Source organism: Passer domesticus, chromosome 1 (genome assembly GCF_036417665.1).
Source record: "Passer domesticus isolate bPasDom1 chromosome 1, bPasDom1.hap1, whole genome shotgun sequence".
Lineage (NCBI taxonomy): Eukaryota > Metazoa > Chordata > Aves > Passeriformes > Passeridae > Passer > Passer domesticus.
The window spans coordinates 156,387,990-156,399,038 of record NC_087474.1 but is presented as its reverse complement, the minus strand read 5'-3'; the positions used below and the strand labels follow the sequence as shown (position 1 = coordinate 156,399,038).

General features: G+C 41.1%; 1 long non-coding RNA gene across 3 annotated transcripts; it reads left to right on the top strand.

Annotated features, from left to right (window-relative positions):
• Positions 1 to 607: 607 nt before the first annotated feature.
• Positions 608 to 10,751, top strand: LOC135290176 (uncharacterized). Of its 3 annotated transcripts, XR_010352894.1 has the most exons (8): positions 608 to 826; positions 2,710 to 2,797; positions 2,935 to 3,039; positions 3,464 to 4,549; positions 5,253 to 5,342; positions 7,412 to 7,632; positions 7,781 to 7,907; positions 10,368 to 10,751. It is a non-coding gene; the product is annotated as an uncharacterized LOC135290176 (long non-coding RNA). The 3 variants fall into 3 exon arrangements; XR_010352883.1 differs by lacking the exon at positions 2,935 to 3,039; XR_010352891.1 differs by lacking the exon at positions 2,935 to 3,039 and having other exon boundaries at positions 3,464 to 4,892.
• The last annotated feature ends 298 nt before the right edge of the window (positions 10,752 to 11,049 follow it).

Genomic DNA, 11,049 nt, shown 5'->3' with positions numbered 1-11,049 from the left:
TGAACACTTCCAGGGATGGGGCACCCACAGCTTTTCCAGGCAGTCTGTGCCAGGGCCTCACCACTCTTACTCTATTTGCAGACCCCTGTATGAAGCACCTTGGTCTGCCACAATCTCTCCTCTCAGAGGGAGATGCTGATCTAATCCTATATCTAGACTGCACATAAACAGCAGAACAAAGAAAAGTCAATGAAATAAACCATGGGACTGTTAAAGTGTGATGGAACAGAGCAGGCTGGTGACTTTTTCATCAGTAGCCTAATGACTGACAACAACTTGCAGCTGTTCATCAACATTTACAGGTGAGACCTCAGTGCAAAACATCTGAAAGATTTCCTCCAGGTACAGTAATTAGAGCATAATTAGAACCATTTACAGAGGAAGCATGTTCCCTCCCTGGGAAAATAGAGATCTCTCCTCCCTTTGCTACAGCTCAGCTGCATCCATCAGTGCAGGGGCCAGGCTTCCCATTGCATTTCTTTCCTATTTCTGACTAATTCTTAAAGCCTCTGCTACACAGAGAAATTAGAAACATAAAAACTCTGGGAACACACGATTGGCATCTCTTAGCCACTCCCTTTGCCAGGTGCTGAGCCTTTCCCTTTGATCTGCCTCAGCAGGGAAGAGGCAACAAGTTTTCCACCTGTTCCAGCTTGAAACCTTGTTAAATCATTTGAGTTCACTGTTTCCTGAAAATATATATAAATTATGTATAGTAAGAGTTTCCAAAGGAAATATCATTAACAGTGTTAGCAGCTGAAACTAGAGGACCTCTTCCATCTCACCAAGTACAGCCTCCTAGAACTTCATTTTTTCCCCTCTGAAGGTGGGTTTTTCACATTGATCTCCTTATGTGGGTCATAATGTCTGATGAAGACATCCTGTATGTTTTATGTATTGCTTTGGTCTTCATATTGGAGGAGATGGATTTCTTATTAGTCCAAAACCTTCATCTTCACTCTGATAAAGTTTTCATACTTCCAGCTGTGGAAGACCAGAGATATTCCTGGTATTGGCTAAGAGTTGGATGTGTTTTCATTCTCACTATAAGCACTCACTTGCTTGAAGGTATTGATCCTACACAGTTCTGTTGATGACATTTGCTAAATTCCTTTGAGTGCTCAGCAATAAGAACAGCTCACTCAGAACCAAGAGTAGCCTGGGAGTTTTGTTGGTGCCTTTTGATGATTAAACAGCTTTCAGTGGAAAATTATCCCTTTTATCAAAGTTTCCTCACCCAAATATAAGGCAAAAACTTTCTGGAACATATTTCAGGGCAGCCTGGAACAGATTGCTCTTCCCCTTATCTAATTTTCTCTTGAAAAATTGTCTCAGATTTTCATTTTCCCTCAACTTCACCTTCCCTTCATTTAAACTGTGTGAGCTAAGTCTCTTTACACTTCCTCCCCATTTCATCCCTTGCAGGCATTTTGCCACCTGTACTATGGATGCTGCTTTGTTTCAAACTATTTTAAAACTTTTCTACTTCAATTTCTTCGACTCTGAGCAAAACACTGGCCTGGCAGACATCATTAGCAAGATTAGGTCAAAACTATCCTTTCATAAGTTGGATGTTGCAGACAGAAGCATTCAGCTCCCTACATTCCTCAAAACAGGAGGAATTGAACATCAGAAGAGGAAGTTATACAAGGTGTTTTCCTTCTTCAACATCTTGCTTTTCCAAATATATAGCCCTGCCAGGCATGCTAAACAACATGCACAGAGCAGTGTTGATTAGCATGTGATTAGTTTCACAAGCAGAGCCTGGGACTGTGGGTATGCTCTGGGTAAGCCCAGAGATGCCAATGACAGCTGTGAGCAGGAATGAAGATGGACCCTGCTCAAACATGAGCTCTCAGCAACTTCATTGGAGCAGTTCAGGTGTACAGCTGGCTGTAAATGGGAGCCTGTACTCAACAGGACACACTGTGGCAGCCTGATTAAAATCTGTGCTGGTCTGGAGCCGCCCCACTGGATTCCATGCACATCAAATCATAGAATCATTTAGCTTGAAAAGGACCTTTAAGATCATTGAGTCCAATTATTGACCCAGCACTACCAATTGAAGCACTAAACCATGTCCCCAAGGACCACATTTATACAGCTTTTAAATATCTTGAGGGTTGGTGATTCCACTATTTCCATGGACAGCTTATTCCAGTGCTTGACAACTTTTTGGTAAAGAAATTTTCCTTAATAACCAATCCAAAGCTCCCCTGGTGCTACTTGAGGGTGTTTCCTCTTGTCCTGTTGATTGTTACTTGGGACAAGAGCCAACCCCCTACCTGGTTACAACCTCCTTTCAGGTAGTTTGAGAGAGCAACAAAGTCCATCCTGAGCCTGTTTTTCTCCAAAATAAACACCTCCAGCTCCCTCAGCTGCTCCTCATCAGTCTCGTGCTCCAGACCCTTCCCCAGCTCTGTTGCTGTTCTCTGGTGTCAGCTCAGATTGTTTGATTGAAGGAGCCTTTTCCCAATCCCACTGTCTTCTCTCTCCTCATCCTCCCTTGTGCTTGGCTCTTGTAGGGCTCTCCTAACCAGACTGGATGCACTACCTTCACTTCTGCTCTGAAATTTTCTGTAACAGGGAAGACCAGAATGCTGGAGTAAATAGCACTCAGCAAAGAACGTTTATTAGGCCAGGGAATAAGGCTGTATCAAAGAAAGAGAGCAAACCTGAGAAAACACATGTCCATTTGTTCTCCCCCAGCCCCATTCCTCCTCTCAAAAGGAGCACACAGACCAAGGATGTTAACACAGAGGAAAAAGCAGAAAACAGAAAGTAACACTCCAAGGAGGTAATAATTTTTGCTTTTTCCATGGTGGCAACTCAAGACTAAAATATTCACCATCATTTTTACATCTACAATGGAAATGATGGCATTTTTTCAGGTTCAGCCAAAATGGCAGCTTGATTTTTTTTTTTTTTTGGTAGTCTTTTGCACTAATTCTGTGGCAATTCACATTCCTGAGAGGCAATGACAAGCCCTGCTCTGCTATGGGGCAGTTACAGCACATCAGCTGTCATGACAGAGGAAAGGTATGCTGAGAAGCAGCAGTCCTTCTTCCTACCTATCATTTATGAAAAAAAAAAAAAAAACCAAAACAAGGTGATAATTAGACCTCTTTAGGAGGTCTGGGTGAACATCAGGTATTTTTTACACATGCTGCTGGGAAGTTTTTATTAGGAACAGATTTAGTTCATGACTAATCTGAACCATATTTAAACCATGACCTCACTTATTCATTAATTTCTATCTCAATAGGATGCACTGGAATGAGGAAAATCATCCATGTGCTATTTCTTCACATCACTTGTTTATAGCTGCAATCATCTTTTTCACTGGAAAGTATCAGCCTACAAACAAAAATTGCTAGACCTGGGAAGAAACTCCAGCTGTAAATCTGAGTCTTGTGGGGCCATAGCACATTGCTTCCCCTGAAAGCATTTCTTTCTCTTTTAGGTGTAATCATGCAGGAAGTTTAACATGAAAACCAACAAAGGAAACCCTTATTGATTTATTCAACACTATAAAGGTGTAACAGCAAAGCAAGAAGATATCCCTGAAGTGTCTTTTGAAGATGTGCACTGCATAGGAAATGGATTTTAAAGTGAAACTCTAGAAAAAAATAATTAATTCAAAGTTTGTTCATGATACCTGAAACAAAAATATATAAATGAAGAGAAAGTGGGGGAGGAAAAGTTTATGCAGGCATTCCAGTGTAAAAGCTTCCTGCTGAGGAGAAAATGAAGAAATCAGAAATGGTTATATCCACAATCCAAAATAGAATTTCATTATGGTTTGTGAATTTACAGAAGTTTATATCCTTGAATCTCAACTGTAAAAATTAATGACTGACTTAAAAGTCCAGAGTCATACTGCTAGATTTCAGATATTTACCTTAAACCACTGCACATGTCTGTTTGGCAAATGTTTCTTCTACAGAGAAACAGAAGCTTCTTTAGAGGAATTCATCCCATCCTGGGGTCTGGAGGTGCCTGGGTCTCCCCACTGCCTGCACAGGCTCCTTAGAGAGAGAATAGATCCATGTTTTTCTACTTGTTTGATACAGAGTATTACTCTGGGTAATATTTTTTCAGAGTTCACACATTAAGTCCCAGAAACAAAGACATTGGCTGTGTATTGGAAGCAATCATCTGACAAAGAAGGCAAAGTTTTTTCATTTCAAGCCTTCATATAAAAGTTACTCAAACAGCTCGTAGAGATCCAGACAGATTATTAAAATCGCATATTTTCTAATGCAAATGGAGTCATTGGAGAAACTTATAAAGGGAAAAAAACCATAATGAGACTGGCAACCTTTGAAATAAAACATTTTGCTTTATCTCTTTGGTTGGTGGTAAGAGTAGGTGGGTTAGATAAGCAGTGATTATCAACCCCTGTGTGATTACAACTCTACCAGTGTTTGAATGGGATGTGATAGCACCAGTGAGGAGCAGCAAAACTGGATTCCTACTCTGCTCATCGTGGCAGAGAAGAGGTGGATGCCATCACCTGCAGGAAAGCTGGGAGCAGCACTGTGCTTCTGTTAGTGCCTGTGTTAAATCTGGAGGAAGGATGCAGAAACTGTTTTGGGTTTGAGATGTTAATGAGATAGTTAAATGGGATGGGGCATAAATTATCACTCTGCTTAAAAGATCTTGTTTCTGGTGTGTAGAGGAAGATTAAATGATCAAAGAGAGCTCAATGAGAGCTATGTGCCCAGATTAGCTGCAGCAGGGTGCATATGCAAAAGGAAACGTGGTAGCCAAAGAGGGAGGTTTTTTACCTGTGTGCACAGCCGAGGTAGTGGAAACACTGTTTGAGAGAGTTTTGTTAAAAAAATAAAATATCTAGAAAGAAGAATTTCCATCCAGGCTAAAATCAAAAGGTAACAGCCCTAAGTAACAACCAGCTGAGTGCAATTCTGGGTCAGAGGCAGGATGGAAGGAACAATCTGATCAATGTTAGATCACAAGTTTAGCTGGGATCATTATGAAAAATGAATGATAATCAGCCTTGTGGGATAAACCTCAGTAAAGCATACTTGTTAACACTATATCCAGCTTTCCTGGTGCACAGCTGAGGAGCTGCTTTCATTCCCACTTTCCCAGGACAGTCACAAGGAATAATTAGCCAGGAAATACCACATCAAATGGGCAGTAGCCTTAGTTGCTCTTCATGGTAGAACAGTATTTTCACACTCCTCAGATATAAGGCAACTAGTGCAGAGAACTATTTCTGTTAACAGCATATGGCTACTTGAAATAAACCATAAAGGCAGAGAGACCAGCTCTGGAAAACTAATGATGAACAGAGACAAGGGAACACAAGGACTTTGGTAAGTAAACCTTGCTACCTGCTTGCTTTGGTGTGCCTGCTCAGTAAATCTCTGCTCAGCTGCTTTACTCTGGAAGTACCAAGGCTGTAGACACTGAGTTTCAGGAGGTAAATTCCTAAGGCATTCACTCCTCTTCTCTTGAACGTGTTTAGAATTGTCCCAGTTTTGTAAATCCTAATTTACTTAAATGTTTAACCAAATCAGCAATCTCTCAGGGTGATCATCTCCCTGTATCTCTCAGTCTGGTAGAAAGGCTTGGAGTATCCCTTACAAATCTGTCCTGGAGCAGGACACATAAAGGTGTTATAACATCCTTTCATCCAACACATCAGTAGTTATAGGTTTGAGAGATTTAACTCCTTCTGTCTAAAGGGAACATAGACCTCCAAATCTGAGGCAAAGCACTTCAGCACCTGGTATTGCTCACAAAAGCACTGTGGAGTAGCTCCCCTTCTGTAGTTTATTGAAGCAGTTTCACTTTTATTTAAAAAGTGATAAATTCTTTAGGTGATCATTTTGCTTAATGGTAAATCTCCCATTGGAACACAGAAGGGAAAACTTTTCCATTCGTTGTTTCACTGAACACCTAAGGGAGAAAATATAAAGGAAGTGCTGGGGGAAGGTGGAGGGATTTCTGTGAAGTCACTGGGTTCACATAATGTTTTAGTCTATCTCCAAAATTCCAACTTCAACATGAGGTGCACACCACTTCCAAAGCTGCTGTCAGTATTTCATGGAACAAAAACCCTTTGGGCAGACTGAGGAGAGGAAATGTGGGTTAAGGTCAAGAGAAGCAGGGCAAGGGAGCTAATCTTCAGAGTCTGCCATGTGATTGTGAATAGTTTATTCATTGAATTTTTGAATGAAAGGCATCACTGTAACTGCTCCAGCTGCTCCTTGTAAGGAGCCTGGATATGGAAAATACAGTTTGAAGTGCTTAAGTTTCCCTTGTGTTTTCTCCATGAAAACCCCTTTGGCAACACTGGAAAAGGAATGATTAACTTTTGTCTCCTCCCTGGGTTAGATATCATTTAGGCCTTCAGCTACTCACCCCTCAAAGCAAAAACCTGTACACAGGACACAAAGGATGCAGTGACTTAAGTGCCTGAAGCCATTCCTGTTATTTCTGGGGCATCGTGGATAAAATAGGAGCAAAAGAAGGAATTTGCAACTTGTGATTTTGAGGGCTCTCATCCTGTAATCCTGTTGACTCACAGTACAGCATATGCAAGCACAGAACATGTTGCTGGGAATTTTATGTATCTTATGTCCAGCAAATCACTGGAATGTGTAGGTAGCTGGAAGGAAACACCTGGTTTGTTCAGCCCAACCCAGCAGAACACTAGGAAAGGTCAAAGCAGTGTTGCTTTTGGATGAGTCTGCGGCAGGTTTCTGGCATGGATGCAGTTGCAGTTTGTGTGTAAAAGCACATAGCTGCACCTGCAGCACAGAGGTAACAGTAATTCCAGTCTTTATGTGCAAAACAAAGGGATCAGAGATGGTTTTGGGATCGTGAGCCCCTGCAGGAAGAAGGAATTACCTGTTGGAAAATACAGCTGGATGAGGGTAGCAACAGCTTCTGGTTAATCGTGTGTTGGGCCAACCTGAGCCATCAAAATGGATCCTGTGTAACTAATGGTGGTGATTCAACTGCAGGTGACAATTTTAAAGATAAAAAACTGACAAGGTAAATGAGAATGACTCTTGTACCACACATGGCTTTCTGGAGTAATTCCTACTGCTGCAGTGTAACCTGCTGCATTCCCCCACACTGCAATGCCAGAGATAAATATGCTTTTAGCTGTCTCTTACTTGCTTCTGCTGTAGGCTCAAATCCACAAGATATGCAGGAGAAAATGACAAAACTAATTAACCAGACCTACTAAAAAGCATTCAACTTGAAAATGAAGTTTGATCTTTGTAATGTTTAATCTAATAGCAGCTAGAAAATGAATCTACTTAAAGTTCAAGGACTAAAGTTATCTGTATTCAAGTTTGTGCCGTTTCACTCAGGTTTCTAATTTTTGCAGTAACAAAGTTGCATGATTTTTTTTTTTTTTTTGTTCTAGAAGGAAATGAGTTTCAGCTCTACCTTTGGGCATACAATTGATTCCTCACCATAGTGGTGTGCCTATCACCCTGTGCTAATTGGCACCCTAAGGAGTCAAATTAAAGAGGGAGGAGGTTTGTTCTGTCTTGCCTGGGAGCAGCGTCCCCAGAATCAGAGCAGCAGGATCAAGGCAGGCTGTGTACAATGCCTGTTCTGTAACCTGTTTTGAAGAGCTACAAGGTGGGTCCTCAGGGATTGAGTATATTAATTTGCCCTGCCCTAAATTGACTGCAATCTGTTTCAAGGTATTATTGATCTGAATGTTAAAGTCATTAGCCTCAGCTTTTAGCTGAGGATATGAAGATGTACAGTGAAGTTTCTGTCACAGATACATGTGGGACAGAAACCACTTCTGGAGTTCCCATGAATTGATCCAAAAAAGATAATATCTCTGCATTGAGTCCTTGGTTCCCACACGACGTCACACTTGTTCTATATACAGTTATGTCTCCATGGTAAGCTGCTTTGAATTTCTTTTTTTTTTTTTTTAACCAAGTCAGTAGCAAGCTAATGGGAAACCAGGAAGGTGAGAAGTTTTGAAGAGAAGCTATTTTAAAGAGAAGCTAGAAATTCTTATATCTGAGAGGCCAACAGGAAATAATTGGATATAGTTTATCTTCTGTTCTGAGCTTTGAGCTGACAAATAGGCATGTACAATTGCTCATGGAAATGTATTTTGAAGTAATAAATAGCAATGTGTCCTGAGCAGCTGCAGTTCTCGGATACTCTGAGCACAAGGACAGTATGTTTTGGGGCTCAGAAATTCCAATTAGCCTAAGAGAAGCTGAGGCCCAGCCCCATTCATTTGAAACCATGGGGTAGGATGGAAATGCTAGAATTAACAATTGAAAGATGTGAATAATCAGCTCTGTGAGCTGGGACTTCTCCAGAGCCTATAATATTTGGAAATTCTCTTAAGCCCTACAGCATGAGATTTAGCATCCTTTCTTAATATTTTGACTGGGTGAATTATTTTAATTAAAAGTTTTAATCACTAATAAAAATAACTGTGGATGCTGCTGATATCTATGTAGATGTTCTGTCCCATTTAAAATTCTGCCAATTTTGGCCTCATCCCCATCCTACAGCAATTAATTACAGTTTAATCACATGGGTGAATTAAAAATGACACTCCTTTGATCTGCCTTTCATTCTTCACCTCTTAATTTCCTTGAAAACTATCTGGACACATGAGAAAGGAGGAATCTTCTCCAGAGCATTCATTATCCTATATTATTTTACCACATCCCGTCCCAGCCATCTGCTTTCTTAAGTACAAAACTGCAGCCTTTCAGGGGTTAGAATTCAGAGTAGTCTCCAATGTCCTTTGAAAAAAATGAGCTCTTGCATGGAAAATCTTTTTCTCATGAACAGCAGCTGCTGTTACATTCAGCCATGAGCTACTGCAGGTATTTGCATGCTACTTTCCTTTAATCTTCATGATTCTCGCTGGTCTGGGTCATTTGGTTGGAAGGGATGTAGGTGCTGACTACAGCAGCACTGAGGCTGGGCTGGTCTCTGATTTAGGTGCTGGCTCTCATGGTCTCATCTTCTCACAGCAGTTTGCTATCCCCTCAGGCTTCTCCAGGAGCAGCAATGTGTGGTCTGGTTATTTGTTTTTGTGTGTAGGAGTCTTCTCTGACACAGATCTCCACTCCATAGCAGTGCCCAAACTGAAATGAACCAAAAATCTTAAGCAGAGCAGATGATTTAACTGTTTCTTTCCTTCCTGGCTCTGCTCCCACATGACTGATGAAATCCCAAGTAAAGCCCATGACACAGGAATTACTTTTAAAGCAAGTGTTTAATCCATCACTTCATTCACACACACACCTGGACGTTCTCAAGGCCAGGCTGGATGGAGCTCTGAGCAACCTGGTCCATGAAAGGTGTCCCTGGGGATCTGGACAAGGTGATCTTGGAAGACCCTTCAAACCCAAACCATTCTGTGATTCTGAGTCTGTGATTCAGGCTCTGTTACATAGGTGAAGGTGTGAAACTATGAGGGTGTCTTCCCAGTAAAAAGAAGCTGTTCTGGGTTGGGGTATCGAGCTGTCACCAGCTGATTTGGGACTGTGAGTGGAATTACTGTGGCCCTGCAGCTGCGGGATACAGAGCACCAGTGATGTGCTTTCCTTTGGGAGCAGATATTGTGGGTCTGGGCTGTGCCTGCTGAAGGATGAAAAACATGAGAAGGAGACTGCACAGCTGCTTCCCTAAAAAGGGAGAGCTTTTCCACACTCTTCCCAGGTGTCAGGTTGGCTGGAGAGCCATGCTTCAGCCCTCAATTATGGAGCTGTGAAGAATAGGTTGTGCAAATACACTGAGACAATTGGGAGTCTGAGACCTTGCTTAATGAAATTAGGCTAGAGATAACTGCCTATAAATATACTTGGAAGAAAAGAAAGGTAGCACCACAGAGGGAACAGAGGTAGTTAAGCCAAGTAATAATGCACATTAGTAAATAAATGTTAGAAGTTAGAAGGATTCTTTTTTTTTAACCAGTGAAAGTACACACAGGTAACCCTCTCTGAAATTATCCAGAAGAGCATAGTAAGAAAGAAGTTAAATCCTGCAGGGGGACAAAAATTGATAAATTTATCTTCTCTGTCCTTCTGTTTGTTAAAAAAAACAACAAACAAACAAACAAAAAACCAAAAAAACACCAAAAAACAACCCAAACAAAATACAAAACAAACAAACAAACAAAAAACCCAAAGAAACAAACACCAAACACGAACCAGTCTGCTTCTATGTGACTGAAACTTGAAAAGCTAGGACAGGGATAATGAGGAGGGGACAGGAACACTTGAAAATTGTTTCAGGAATAAAGAGCTAAAGGTTAAAAAAAAAAAAAAAGGAGGGGGGGAAGAGTTTGAAATGCATTTCTTTGGAAATATGACCTGCCTTCACAGCAGGGAGCAGAAAGGAAAAGCTCAGCACCTGAGACTGGAAAATGCAAGAGAAATACAACAAATGGCAAGTCCTGACACGAGGCGCTTGCGTGGTTCTGTGCAGAGAGGACAAGAGGAAAAGTCACATTGCCCGGGAGCAGAGCAGCTGATACCATCGGTGTGTGCACATCACCTCATTAACACCAGCAGGCTCTTGCCAGGTGCTGTCTTGTTTCAGGGCTGGACACAACCCTGTCACCACGATGCTATTTTTATCCCTAAACAGAAGATTTCTGAATTAGAAAGAACTTCAGCTGGCAAAAGGTATCAAATCCCTTTGATTTCAGGAAGCACTCACAGCAGATCTCCTGATTCAGGTGCAACAAGCAACCCTGATGCTTGTTTTATTGCCCAAAATTGCTGCATGTTGTTGAAAATGAAAAGAAAAAAAAAAACAACAAAAAACCAAACAAACAACAAAACAAAAAAAAAAAAAAACAAAAACAAAAACACCAAAAACCCACTGCATAGTTAGTTTTGGGGATTTTTTTTGCTTTTCCAGAGGAATTAATCATGTACATCTCCAACTTCAGATCTTAGGCTCGCAGTTTCTCAAATATCACGTCTGACACATAAACAGCAGAACAGTTCTGTTTCACATAAGAGAAAGAAGAAAAAGAAAACAACAAACACACCTGACTGC